General features: G+C 39.3%; 1 long non-coding RNA gene across 1 annotated transcript in view; it reads right to left on the reverse strand.

The window, feature by feature from the left end:
* Positions 1–6452: 6452 nt before the first annotated feature.
* LOC119861670 overlaps positions 6453–13587 on the reverse strand; it is a 214135-nt gene continuing 207000 nt past the window's right edge. The window contains exon 4 of the long non-coding RNA XR_006274179.1: positions 6453–6617. This is a non-coding gene — a long non-coding RNA (uncharacterized LOC119861670). The remainder of the gene's footprint in view (positions 6618–13587) is intronic.

A 13587-nucleotide genomic window follows, 5' to 3' on the forward strand; every position in this document is an offset into this window, starting at 1 on the left:
CTATAAGAATGCTTTGCAGATAGATTATAATTTGATCAGAAATATAGAACATCACCATAAAAATAAGATCTGGTCAAAGTCAACAAGTCCCACAAGGATCAATTATTTCACTGGTCCTATTCAACATCTACATGCAGCCACTAGGGGAACTGGTCAGATGATATGGACCCAAATGCCAACAATATGCAGCTGACACACACAGCTCTACCTATCTTTCGCCACATACAATCACATCACTACAACCAAAATAATCCAAACCTTCATTCAGCTCATGGATGAAGAACAGCAGGTTGAAGCTCAACCCAAGCAAGACAGAAGTTAGTCTGGTGGACAGAAGAAAGCACTTTAAAGTGTTTGCAGTCACTGTGTAATCTTCTTTGATTGATGGTACACACACATAACAGGTCAATTCAGTTCATAGTTTAGGAGTGCTCCTAGATTTATTGATGGTGCTAAGTTCTCACAAAACATATATAGATATAGATATATGTATACCCACCAAAACACTAGATTGCACACATAATTCGCTGCCTGGGAGAGGATGAGCAAGACAACAAACTACATGTGAAAGACCTTAGTCACATCACTTAATGCGCTAGTAGAAGGTGCTCAGATACTACAGCGATGAGGCTGTTATAAGAATCTATAAAGCATAGAACTCTTCTGTTTCCATTTCCATTGTTATTTATTCATGCCCTCTTTCATCTCCCAGTCTCTTAATCTCGCCTACTTTTAACTCTGTCCCTTTCCATTCTCTGTTTCTTTCTTCCCTTTCATCTCTTCTCCACCCCTCTCCTCTATATTTACCTCTATCCTGAATTCTCTAATTTTTCTTTTCCATTTTGCAAGTTTCTCAGACCTTTCCCCAAAAGATTAGTACTGAACTACCCACATCCCCATCTCCAAAGAGTGGAATGCAATCAACCCCTTATGCTGTGCTCGGGCTGTTTTATCCGTAATTACCTCCAACACAGCTGTTCTACTTCTAAGCCATTCTGAGTCTCTGCTGTTTCATTCTCCTGGGCCACTTTGTGTTACCCCTCAGCTTCCATGGCTACTCTTGGCTTTTCCTGCCTCCCATTTCTTAATGAAATCATTCATTCAGTCGTTTATGATCCATCATCCTTTCTATTCTTTTCTCTGACTAATGTGATTCTTGTTTAACTCCTTTTATTACCCACCTCTTTTACCAATCCCTGTCAGAGTTGTGCAGCCAGTATTAGCAGATATTGACTTCAGTAGAAGTAGATATCAATGTCTATTGACCCAGGTGAAGCTAAGATCAATTTTTTTACCTCGAGGGACAATAAATCAAACATGAATTCAACTGTTATGTACATTCAGAATATATTTATTAGAACTATCTGGAAATCTGACCATTGTGGTCATGAATGTAATAGGTCTAATTTAAAACAGAACAGTATCAACAATACAACCACAATTAATATTCTAAGAGGAGATGAAGATAGACATCTGTAAAAGGAGACAGATTTATTAATTGTAAAATAAACTAAACACCTGACCATTCATATCCACAGGAGGGGTCTAAGAACCACAGATCACTACCTGAAAAAGCTCCCTGTCTAACCCCTGGAAGAAGTAGGTTGGCTTCTGTCAGCTGAAGTGTCCCAGCTGTTCCATATGCTGTACCAGAGCCCAGACTGGAAGACAGTGTCTGACTTTTTAAGTGGTAGTTTGATAAAAAGCTTTTAAGGCATTTCTTATTTCTTTTCAGCAAAACTATTTGTATCAACCCATCATATTCTGCCTACAAGTTAAGACCCAGTTTTAAAGTTAAACAACTTCATATTTACAGTCATGGAAAGCAGTGTTTCATATAAATCTCCCCTCTGTATTTTCCACCAAATGCATCCGATGAAGTGAGCTGTAGCTCACGAAAGCTTATGCTCAAATAAATTTGTTAGTCTCCAAGGTGCCACAAGTACTCCTTTTCTTTTTGTGAATACAGACTAACACGGCTGCTACTCTGAAACCAGTGTTTCATTGGTATATCAGCTAATTCCTTTTTTTCCAAAAAGAAGATATAGTAAGAATTCTAAATACCTCCGTACATCTTCTCTAGAGAAAGTAAATACAAATAAAAAAACTTTTTAAATAGTAAAGACATCTTAAAAATCTTTAACACAATGGAGCAGCTGTTACTGAGTTTACTTGATGGGTATATCCTGTCATTAGGGAAATCAGAGGCCTCTTCTAAATACCTTTTTTGTTTGGTTGTTTGTCAGCTCAAACACTGATTAGGTTCTTTTACAACCACATTGTTTGTTTGCAAAAATGCCACAGGAAAAAATCTTAAGTAGCAACTTGAGCTCTGTAGAGACTCCAGATACACATAGGGCTATTTTCTTAAATTCATATACAGTGGATGATGTTACTAGGATAAAAAATCAGAAGTGCATGGGAAAAAAACTCAAGGGGTATTTTCAATGATTGGTGTACACAAGTGAAAACAAATATATTTAAAACAGAAGGCCTAATCCTGCATTCCTTATAGGAAATACTGACATTGCCATTAATGGGAATTTTTCCTCAGTAAAGGAAATGCAGGATTAAGTCTTGAAAATAAATCTAGAAGTGAAAAACAACAACAACCCTAAGTCTGAATCTGAACTATTTGACAGAAGGAACTTCAACAAAGGGACACAAGGTAGGGTTCCCTTTTTTTTGTATCTTACCATAGACTCTGATGTAACTCGCAGCTGACCAGAACAATAGTATTTAGACAGCAAGCTGTGAAAACCTAAAGAGAATCCTCCCCATTTTCATGTTGAAAAATCCGCATCTAAATACACCATCTGCCAAGCCCTGCCCAGAGCTGGTATATTGTTGGGTATTCTGGATATCTCTGGGCAGAAACAGTATGCAGCGGTCTTCTACTCTGCTATGCAGAAAATCCACAGGGGAATAAAGAGGGGTGTATGTGTGTGTGTGTGTGTGCATCCATGCACATGTATATATATATAAAGGCCAAAATCAAGTATAAAATTATTTTTTTAAAATGAGAGTCCAGTAATTTGCTGGCTTCAGATTATGAAGCAGGTCAGTTTTGTGGGTAAATTCCTGTTTGCAATTTAAAATTACACTATGAAATGTGCAAAAATAGCTGGGTAACATATTGTGGCTGGTGATTTAACTAAAGATAAACCTGCATGGCATTAAAAATGTGAAATATTCTCTGAATTGCATTGGGAAATTTCTAACAGATAAATTTACAATGTCCAGAAATGGTTACCATTGCCATCTGACAATATACCATGAAGAAGGGAAAGAGGGAGAAAATATACACACACACACACACTTAATGCCATAGAGGCTGTTATTTATTTAGATCACCAGTACATTACTCAGTGACAGTAAATATTGTATATATGTATACACCACCTCTTTCACCATCAGAGAAAGAGTTGAGAGAAGGAGGGTAGGAGAGGAACAGAGAGAGTATTTTGTTCACACTTTTTGAAGAGGAGACCTGGTTTACAAGCTTCTTTGGAAGATTTTTTTTTTTAAAGAGAGACATGAAGACGGAGAAGATGGAGGTATGGTGGATCAGGTTTTCCAGCCATTGCGGGCTGCATGGAAGAAGACGTTGCAGTCAATAGGAGTTGGATGGGGTCTTAGTCATCAAGCAGAGCAAATAGGGAAGAGGAAGCACAGAAAGAGAAGAGGGGAGAGGTAGGCAGGAGCTAAGTTGTGGAGGGTGCTGAAAGTAAGAACTTACTTATGAGGTAAGTGGAAAGCAGAGGTGGTGTTTGAAGAGGGACCAGACATAGTCAGAATGGAGGGAAATGCAATTGATTTTTGCGGCAGCATTTTGGTTGGATTGAAGGAGGAGGGAGGCCAGGGTCTAGGATGTTCAGAAAAACCTGTTTTTTAAAAATGAAAGTGAGACACTGACATGACTCATTAAAACTTCATAGGACAGGATGCCAAAGCATCTCATCCTAACCTGCACCATGCATTTGATTCCTATCCTGGGCCTTTCACAAATGAAGATTATAGTTATAGTTATTCCAAATGGTGAGGTGCTTTTTTGGGAGATCAGATTGAGACCTTCAAATTCATTTTATTCATCACAGAGGTAATGGCTCCAAAATCCAGGTTTCCAGAGATAAAGAGCTAATGCTTAATTCTGTATACAATCTAGATCCTTCCTTAGAACACATACATTTATGGTCTTCCTTAGAAGAATCTGCCATTTTTTCAAAGATAATTTTAGTATTTATACGAGGTTCTAGACAGGTGTCCTGGAAAATGACATCCTGCATTTAGCCACAGAACAAGTAAAACAATGGTCATGGCAATGCCAGCTTTCTCATGCTTTCCTTTCAAAGGGCATCAGTCTTGACTTGAGAGTAGCATATTCTCCATCCCAGGTCAATCTCAGCAAGAGTACACAGCAATAGTCATTTGGCTTTTGATGTTAACACCTGTCCATGAAAAGATGAGTTAATTTTACCGTGGCCACCTAATGATTTTTGCCCACAATCAACCACAGTAACAATATACAAAAACAAGATTTTTTCCATATTTGCATTCCTTTTGTTTGAAAAGGAATATTTACCTTCTTGAAATTATGTTTTTCAATCTGACTTTATTCAGCAGATAAACATACATTTCATTATACAGATAGTTGACAAAAAGGAACAGGAAACCATTTACTTAAGTTAAAACCCTCATGTTATTATTGTTTGCAAAATATACATTTAAATAAAAGTGTTCAAAGGAAGCTAAAGATGTCAAAAGCATTTACAGACTGAACAGATCCCCGTTCAGATTACAGCATTTCACATAATCCAAATTCATACCCATTGTCACTAAGGTGAGCATTACGGCCGTTACCAAACCCTACACAAATATTCAGATTTTTGTTTTTCCTGTCATGCTGAAGGTTATCTCCATAGTTGCTCTGAAAAATCAGGTGACAGCCATTTCCCATGATGCTTTAAGGGCTGTCAAGCTGTCCATCAAACTGTCACCTGACCAATCGTTCCCATGGTTCTTTTAGACTTCTAGTATGATAAATTGAAAGGCACTATTATCTGCCTGTTGTGAAGAGGAACTGCTTAGGCTTTGATAAGATATCACTAGTCCCAGGTGAGAGGAGGCTGACAGCACATCAAGACAAGAAAACACATGGAAACAGTGAACATAGGAGCACAAGGATTACAAATATCTGTTGTCACTATTTATTACCCCTTTTCTTGATTTTAGTTTTATACTTGTCCTATTGTCAGTTCCAATACAAACAATTCACTTTCTAGGCAGCAAATCTTAACTGTTGCTATTTTTACAGTTAGTTATAGAATGAGAAGAAGTATTTAAAATATGAAAGAGAACTTTAATAGATGGTTGTGTTACCTACCTTTTTTGATACACCTTGCGCTTTCCACCATTGTATTTGAAGTTTTCTATGATTCTCATGGTACAATTATGTCAGAGGAAAATGAGAAACCCTGGAAGATATAAAGATATTTTTGAAGCTCAATACCTATTTTCATTGATATCTGTGTTTATTAGGAAGACCTTCAGTTCACAGTTTTTCTTGCTGATATCTCTGATCTCAGACTTTATATGAACACCCAAAGTTAGCTTAGGAGGTCTCAGACATAAAACAATATGTTGTTATTTATTGTGAGTTGTTAAGAATAAAAATAGTTGGTTGCTAACATCACCACCTTGTGTACAAATGTTTTTTTGCATGCAGATCTGTAATGTGATTAGGCAGCACTGTAATTTCATTAAGCAGCAACAGAGCCCCTCAATTACAAAGAAGAACATTTAAATAATTTTGTAAATCAAAAATCTAAAAAAATTCTTAATTTTTAGCCTTTTGTGTTCGTTCAACCACATTTCTATACTCCCCTGAACTGAGATTTAAAGCAAAGCTGACATACACAGTGAACAACTTGTATTCACTAAGATAAACACTAAGAATCAATGGCACAGTAATTCGACAAAGTAACAAAATCATTTCTAAAGTACTAATAATGGTAATGGTCTCAAGTTGCAGTGGGGGAGGTTTAGGTTGGATATTAGGAAAAACTTTTTCACTAGGAGGGTGGTGAAGCACTGGAGTGCGGTAACTAGGGAGGTGGTGGAATCTCCTTCCTTTGAGGTTTTTAAGGTCAGGCTTGACAAAGCTCTGGCTGGGATGATTTAGTGGGGATTGGTCCTGCTTTGAGCAGGGAGTTGGACTAGATGACCTCCTGAGGTCCCTTCCAACCCTGATATTCTATGATTTTGTGAATAAAGGTTGAATTCATAATTACAGCATGTTCAGCCAACTTCAAAAGATTGTTTTCCACTTGGTAGCTCTTTTGAGAAACCACCCAGCTTGTTCCATGGAGGGGGACTTCCCCCCACCCAAACTCTCCAATTTGCTCATATTTAAATATGCAACTCATTTCAAAACATTAATCCAGTACTCATCCACTGCTATGAAACAGGGCCAATTGTAAGTACATTGAGGTTCTCCATTCATGAGCCAGGTGAAAAGGCAAGTGGTGAGGCACACAAATATTAAATAGTGAATTCCATAATAAGTGGATTTGAACAAGACAGTTTCCTCCACCTTTTGTCAAGAAGAAGGATGTTAGCTGAAGTGGAAAGACAAAAGTGAAATAACAAATCAATTTCCTGTATGCCATAGAACAATTAGAACTACTTCAAGGGAATCTTAGCATCACTGAACGAACAACACACCCCTAGAACCCCGACCTGGGGTATTCTATCTGCTACCCAAGATCCATAAACCTGGAAATCCTGGACGCCCCATCATCTCAGGCATTGGCACCCTGACAGCAGGATTGTCTGGCTATGTAGACTCCCTCCTCAGGCCCTTCGTTACCAGCAATCCCAGCTATCTTCAAGACACCACTGATTTCCTGAGGAAACTACAGTCCATTGGTGATCTTCCTAAAAACACCATCCTAGCCACTATGGCTGTAGAAGCCCTCTACACCAACATTCCACACAAAGATGGACTACAAGCCGTCAGGAACAGTATCCCAGATACTGTCACGGCTAACCTGGTGGCTGAACTTTGTGACTTTGTCCTCACCCATAACTATTTCACATTTGGTGACAATGTATACCTTCAAATCAGCGGCACTGCGATGGGTACCCGCATGGCCCCACAGTATGCCAACATTTTTATGGCTGACTTAGAACAACGCTTCCTCAGTTCTCGTCTCCTAATGCCCCTACTCTACTTGCGCTACATTGATGACATCTTCCTCATCTGGACCCATGGAAAAGAAGCCCTTGAGGAATTCTACCATGATTTCAACAATTTCCATCCCACCATCAACCTCAGCCTGGACCAGTCCACACAAGAGATCCACTTCCTGGACACTACAGTGCTAATAAGCGATGGTCACATAAACACCCCCCTATATCGGAAACCTACTGACCGCTATTCCGACCTACATGCCTCTAGCTTTCATCCAGATCATACCACTCGATCCATTGTCTACAGCCAAGCTCTACGATATAACCGCATTTGCTCCAACCCCTCAGACAGAGACAAACACCTACAAGATCTCTATCATGCATTCCTACAACTACAATACCCACCTGCTGAAGTGAAGAAACAGATTGACAGAGCCAGAAGAGTACCCAGAAGTCACCTACTACAGGACTGGCCCAACAAAGAAAATAACAGAACACCACTAGCCATCACCTTCAGCCCCCTACTAAAACCTCTCCAACGCATCATCAAGGATCTACAACCTATCCTGAAGGATGACCCATCACTCTCACAGATCTTGGGAGACAGGCCAGTCCTTGCTTACAGATAGCCCCCCAATCTGAAGCAAATACTCACCAGCAACCACACACCACACAACAGAACCACTAACCCAGGAACCTATCCTTGCAACAAAGCCCGTTGCCAACTCTGTCCACATATCTATTCAGGGGATACCATCATAGGGCCTAATCACATCAGCCACACTATCAGAGGCTCGTTCACCTGCGCATCTACCAATGTGATAAATGCCATCATGTGCCAGCAATGCCCCTCTGCCATGTGCGTTGGCCAAACTGGACAGTCTCTACGTAAAAGAATGAATGGACACAAATCAGACGTCAAGAATTATAACATTCAAAAAACAGTTGGAGAACACTTCAATCTCTCTGGTCACTCGATTACAGACCTAAGAGTGGCTATCCTTCAACAAAAAAGCTTCAAAAACAGACTCCAACGAGAGACTGCTGAATTGGAATTAATTTGCAAACTGGATACAATTAACTTAGGCTTGAATAGAGACTGGGAATGGATGAGTCATTACACAAAGTAAAACTATTTCCCCATGGTATTTCTCCCCCCCACCCCACCCCCCACTGTTCCTCTGATATTCTTGTTAACTGCTGGAATTAGCCTACCTTGCTTGTCACCATGAAAGGTTTTCCTCCCCCCCGCTGCTGGTGATGGCTTATCTTAAGTGATCACTCTCCTTACAGTGTGTATGATAAACCTATTGTTTCATGTTCTCTGTGTGTGTATATAAATCTCTCCTCTGTTTTTTCCACCAGATGCATCCGATGAAGTGAGCTGTAGCTCACGAAAGCTTATGCTCTAATAAATTTGTTAGTCTCTAAGGTGCCACAAGCGCTCCTTTTCTTTTTGCGAATACAGACTAACACGGCTGCTACTCTGAACTCTATCAGCTGTTGTTTGGGTCTGGTAGCACCTACAATAGCACCTCCTAGGCACTTCCCAAAAAGAAAAAAGCATCGTCCCTGTCATAAATATAAAGCAAAGGGTAACCACCTTTCTGTATACAGTGATATAAAATCCCTCCTGGCCAAAGGTAAATTCCTTTCACCTGTAAAGGGTTAAGAAGCTAAAGTAACCCCGCTGGCACCTGACCCAAAATGGCCAATGAAGGGACAAGATTCTTTCAAATCTGGATGGGGGGGACAAAGGGTTTTGTCTGTCTGTGTAAGACCTTTGCCGGGAACAGATCAAGGATGCAAGCCTTCCAACTCCTGTAAAGTTAGTTAGTAATCTAGCTAGAAAATGCGTTAGATTTTCTTTTGTTGAATGGCTTGTAAAATTCGCAGTGCTGGAGGGAATATGTATTCCTGTTTTTGTGTCTTTTTGTAACTTAAGGTTTTGCCTAGAGGGATTCTCTATGTTACGAAACTGATTATGCTGTAAAGTATTTACCATCCTGATTTTATAGAGGTGATTCACCCTATACAGATAGTGTGAGAAGCTGACAAATGGTAGCGCAGGAGGGGGCAGTACATAACATGAAATAGGACATGGGCAGATAAGTAGGGAGGGGCAGAGTTATGAAGGACTTTGAACTGGTTGACAAAAAGCTTAAACTTGATGCAGTGGTGTAGGGGGAGCCAGCAGAGGTATTAAAAATGGGAATGATGGGGTCAAAACAACCAAATGATCTTATAAACAGTTTTTTGCATAGACTGGAAAGAGAAAATGAGCGTGTTGAAAAGGACAGAAAGGAAGAGGAGACAGAGATAAAGAGGGGAAATGATAAGGGCCTGAATGAAAATTTTGGAGGCGGGGATGGCAAATAGTGGAAAGATTATTGAGATGTCATGGGGGAAGAAGAAGAAGCAGGATTTGGACGTGACTGGGAAGTGTGGAATGAGGGACGAATCAAAGGTGAACCCCAGATTATGGGTAACCAAGGGGACAGTGATATTGCTCTCTTTATAGCTATGTTTCTTAATTAGTTTCCAGACACCCATCACTGCAGTATATAGGTGCTATGCACAGTGCTCCACTTATCAACTGTCCTGCAGTAACAGACCTCACTGGCAGGAGAAACAGAATGGGTGTATATCATACCTGCTTTTCTGCAAACACCACACATTAATACTTCAACAAGGTTTTAGTGAGTTTTCAGCAGTAGGCTGTATGGCACCAAACCCAATAAAGTTCTGTCTACCTCCTACTGAACACATCATTGTTTTTCTCTTCTCATTCCCATCCCAATCTCGCCTATTTGCCGGCCAAATAGAACTTGAAGGTAGAAAAAGGGACATAGATTACAAAACTCTACCGCACCCTCATTGGTGAATTATTACGTTGCACTGAAGAGTCATTAGAGAAAATAATCCACCCCAATGTCATAAAAAGTCTGTTCACAACACTGCTGCTCAGAAAGAATTCCCATTGCTAACAATAAGGAATGCTGGATGTGTTGAATAAGGGCCGTAACTAAAGGGAAGGCATCTACTGCTGACCAACATCAGCCCTATTATCTACTCTTTATAACCTGACTTTCCCCCTTGGTAAAGATGAGTGACGGCACTCAAATATTGCATTATATAAAATACATGAACTCCGCTATATTCACCCCAAACATAAATCAAAAATCTGTCTGTCTAATCTCTGCCCTGTATTAACAAACAACAAATAAGAAAAAGTACTATTGAACTGAGTATACAATAAAAGTAATTCCCTCACTGTTTACAAGTAAAATAAAACATTAGACCTCATTAAATTAATTTGTCAGCATCAGTTATACAGCACCAGTTGTCACATGAAGTCAAAAGAAAGGAAAAGGAAATGGGAAAGAGAAGACAATACAGGAGGGAATTCAACCCAGATTTTCCAAGTCCGAGTGCCCTAAATCACTGAACCACCCATGCAGTGCAAAATCCAAATTGTTTCTTTCTGAGATTGTTAGTTTCTCTGTAATAAGTGTGAAACCACGTTTTTTCCCAGTCTGTGAGGCAAGAAGGGCTACATTCTTCTCAGTGAGTCTGCAATATTTTAAGTAGTGCAATAATCATCAGCATATGTGTATTAAAATACCGTACTCATAACTCAAGTAAGAATAGTTTAAAAGAAGCAGTCAGAGGATACTTTAGAACTCCATGATGATAATGCTTATGTTACTCCATACAAAAGTCATTTTCTGGCTTGATCAGAGGATATGCAGTAATGCTGGAGGTGAGTGGTTGCATCCACAACTGTGAGGATGACAGCTTGGAGCCTTAGTACGAGCCCAATAAAATCTATTCAAGACCTTTCTGGGGGGTTAGTGATAGATTGTTGGGTGAGCAGGAATAGTTTTCTACAATAGAAAAGAGTACGCAGTATGTGTGTTTTTCTTGACAGTTTCTTTTTCCAGATCACTCTTTTCTAGATTTGTCAGTCAAACACTTAGTCCATATCAATTCCATCCTCCTGTACACAGTCTTTCCACCACTTTCTTGTTCTTTGTCCAAACACACTGGTCTCAAAGGCCTCCCTAACAGGATTCCGTACATCCTTACTTTGTATGCGCCCACACCACATCAGCCTCCTCTCTTGATACCGCCAACCTCCTGGACCTCATTTCCACTTGTGGTCCAGTAAAGTCGCCCCTCTCACTGTCCTCAATTGTCTCATTTCAACGACTTCAAATCTTCTCAAGTGCCTCTCTTTGGTCGTCCATGTCTCTCATCCATACAGTAGGATTGGTCTCACCATGGTTGTGTATAGTTGCCCCTTAAGTAGTCTGGGCATCCATTTATCATAAAATCACTCCATTTATCTTATGCCAGAGTTTCCCCAGGCTCAGCAGCCTTGCTTGTAGTGCTCTGTCAGCTTCTAATCAGCCCCCAACATACTTTTAACATTGTAAGCTGATTTAGGCACTGGCCCTCGATTTTGACATTCATCTGTTTTGGCTCTGTGCAAGTCATCCACACAACTTCAGTCTTTTTTCCCCTCATTTTGAGGCCGCAGGTTTTAAGTTTCCTGTTCCAGGTACTGATTGCCTGGACCAAATCATTTTTATGACAGTTTCTATAAACATTTTTTCTTTCTATCAACAATCTGATTTTGGCTAAATAAAAAAAGGAGGGAGGCCAAAGGACTTTGTTTGGATCCCTGATGCAGCAGCAGAATACCTCAGGGAAGCCTCTTCTGTGCCTGGAGTATGTGATTCAGTAAGACTAGTACAGAATACACTAAAGGAATAAACCGGTTAACCCATTTCTGCCTGTATGGATCCCTTTAGATTTACAAAATGTGATTTTTCCATACACAACGATAACTGATAATATATCTAGTAGACACCAGATATATTTTGCAAGTGGGCAAAAAATATGCAAGAGAAATTGGAACATCATTAGAAGGCTAGAACCGAAAATATATCAGAATGGAAGTACAGTAGTTGTCAGGAATAACCTAATGTTATTTTTTTTTTAAGACAATCTACTCTTTTATGCCCTCATCCTGTAAACACTTATGTATACAAATAACTTTTCAGATATGAGTAGTTCTGTTCAGTATGACTACTCACGTTCATAAAGTTACCCATATACCTAAGTGTTTGTAGAATTAAAGCCTTTGGATTTTTTTCCTTTATATTAGAAGAGGGTAGTAACAGAAATATTACTCAAAGTAATTCCTCACCTAATTCAAACTTTGACCTAGCTATTTCAGATCCTGGTACAATGGGCATGCTCAGTGGGTCCACTGAAGACAAGGATAACTAAACAAAAACTGTTTTTTCTTTAAAGAACATTACCAGTTCAGTACAATGCTGTGAACATTAGGAAAAAGCCACTTTAATAAAAATAAAATTGCACATCATGCAACAAAACAATCATGATTTGAAAGATCCTGACAAAATTACACAATGTAATATGATCCTTCTTAACTTCATTTCCCATCCAAAACCAGAAATCATAACACTAAAGTTTTATACATAAGCAACTTTGTGAGCTGAAAGAAGACAATGTGTAACTCCTTTCCATGCACTAAGCCAAAAGAAATGAAGAAAAAAATTGATTCTTCTCTGTTGGCCTCCTGTGTAAAATTTTTCTCCTTATCATCTCATCTAGTCATATCTTTCTGCAGTTTGAATTACCCTCTTTTCCTCAATCTGGTAAGGCAGTGAAAGGATGTTTGTTCTGGTAATTAACTTTATTACCCTGATAACTCCCTGCAGCCTTTGACGAAAACAATTACCGTTCCTCCTTTTTTTTAACCCCACTAGCAAAAAAAAAAAAAAGGGAAGAAGAAGAAGACTATTAATTAGAAACGAGGCCTCAGTCCCTGCCATGTTAGCCTGCCACATTCTCAGACCCTCGAGCGGGATAGCATTACATTGTCAGTAGTAATTTAGCTCTCATCTGTCTCTGCTAATTATTGTCACATTCATCAAATTCATCAACAAAAGTGCTCTCAGAAGGATTGCATATTTGCAGTTAATACAGCATAAACTGGTATTACCCATCACCACATTTGTGATGATGAGAGGGACACAACTTATTCATCCCTAATTAGAGCAAGCTGGGTAATTAATTATACATTCCGCCTTATTACTTCTGAGTTCCCAGATATTGTTTGTCTAAAAAGGGGGGGAGAGAGGAAGAGAGAGAAGCCTGAAAATAAAAAAAAAAAGGAGAGAGAAAAATATGTGTGATGTGTTTTGTCACATGTGCTATGCCATAATTCCCACCTGACAAACTAGCTGAATCAGTAGAAAATTGCAAGTTGTCAGCAGCAGAATAAACTGCTGTAATAGCTGATTAATGATCAGCACCTGTGACAGGTGCTATACAGGACTGTAAACTTGGTGTGATTAACAG

The sequence above is a fragment of the Dermochelys coriacea genome, chromosome 9, assembly GCF_009764565.3.
Source record: "Dermochelys coriacea isolate rDerCor1 chromosome 9, rDerCor1.pri.v4, whole genome shotgun sequence".
In the NCBI taxonomy this organism is placed as follows: domain Eukaryota; kingdom Metazoa; phylum Chordata; order Testudines; family Dermochelyidae; genus Dermochelys; species Dermochelys coriacea.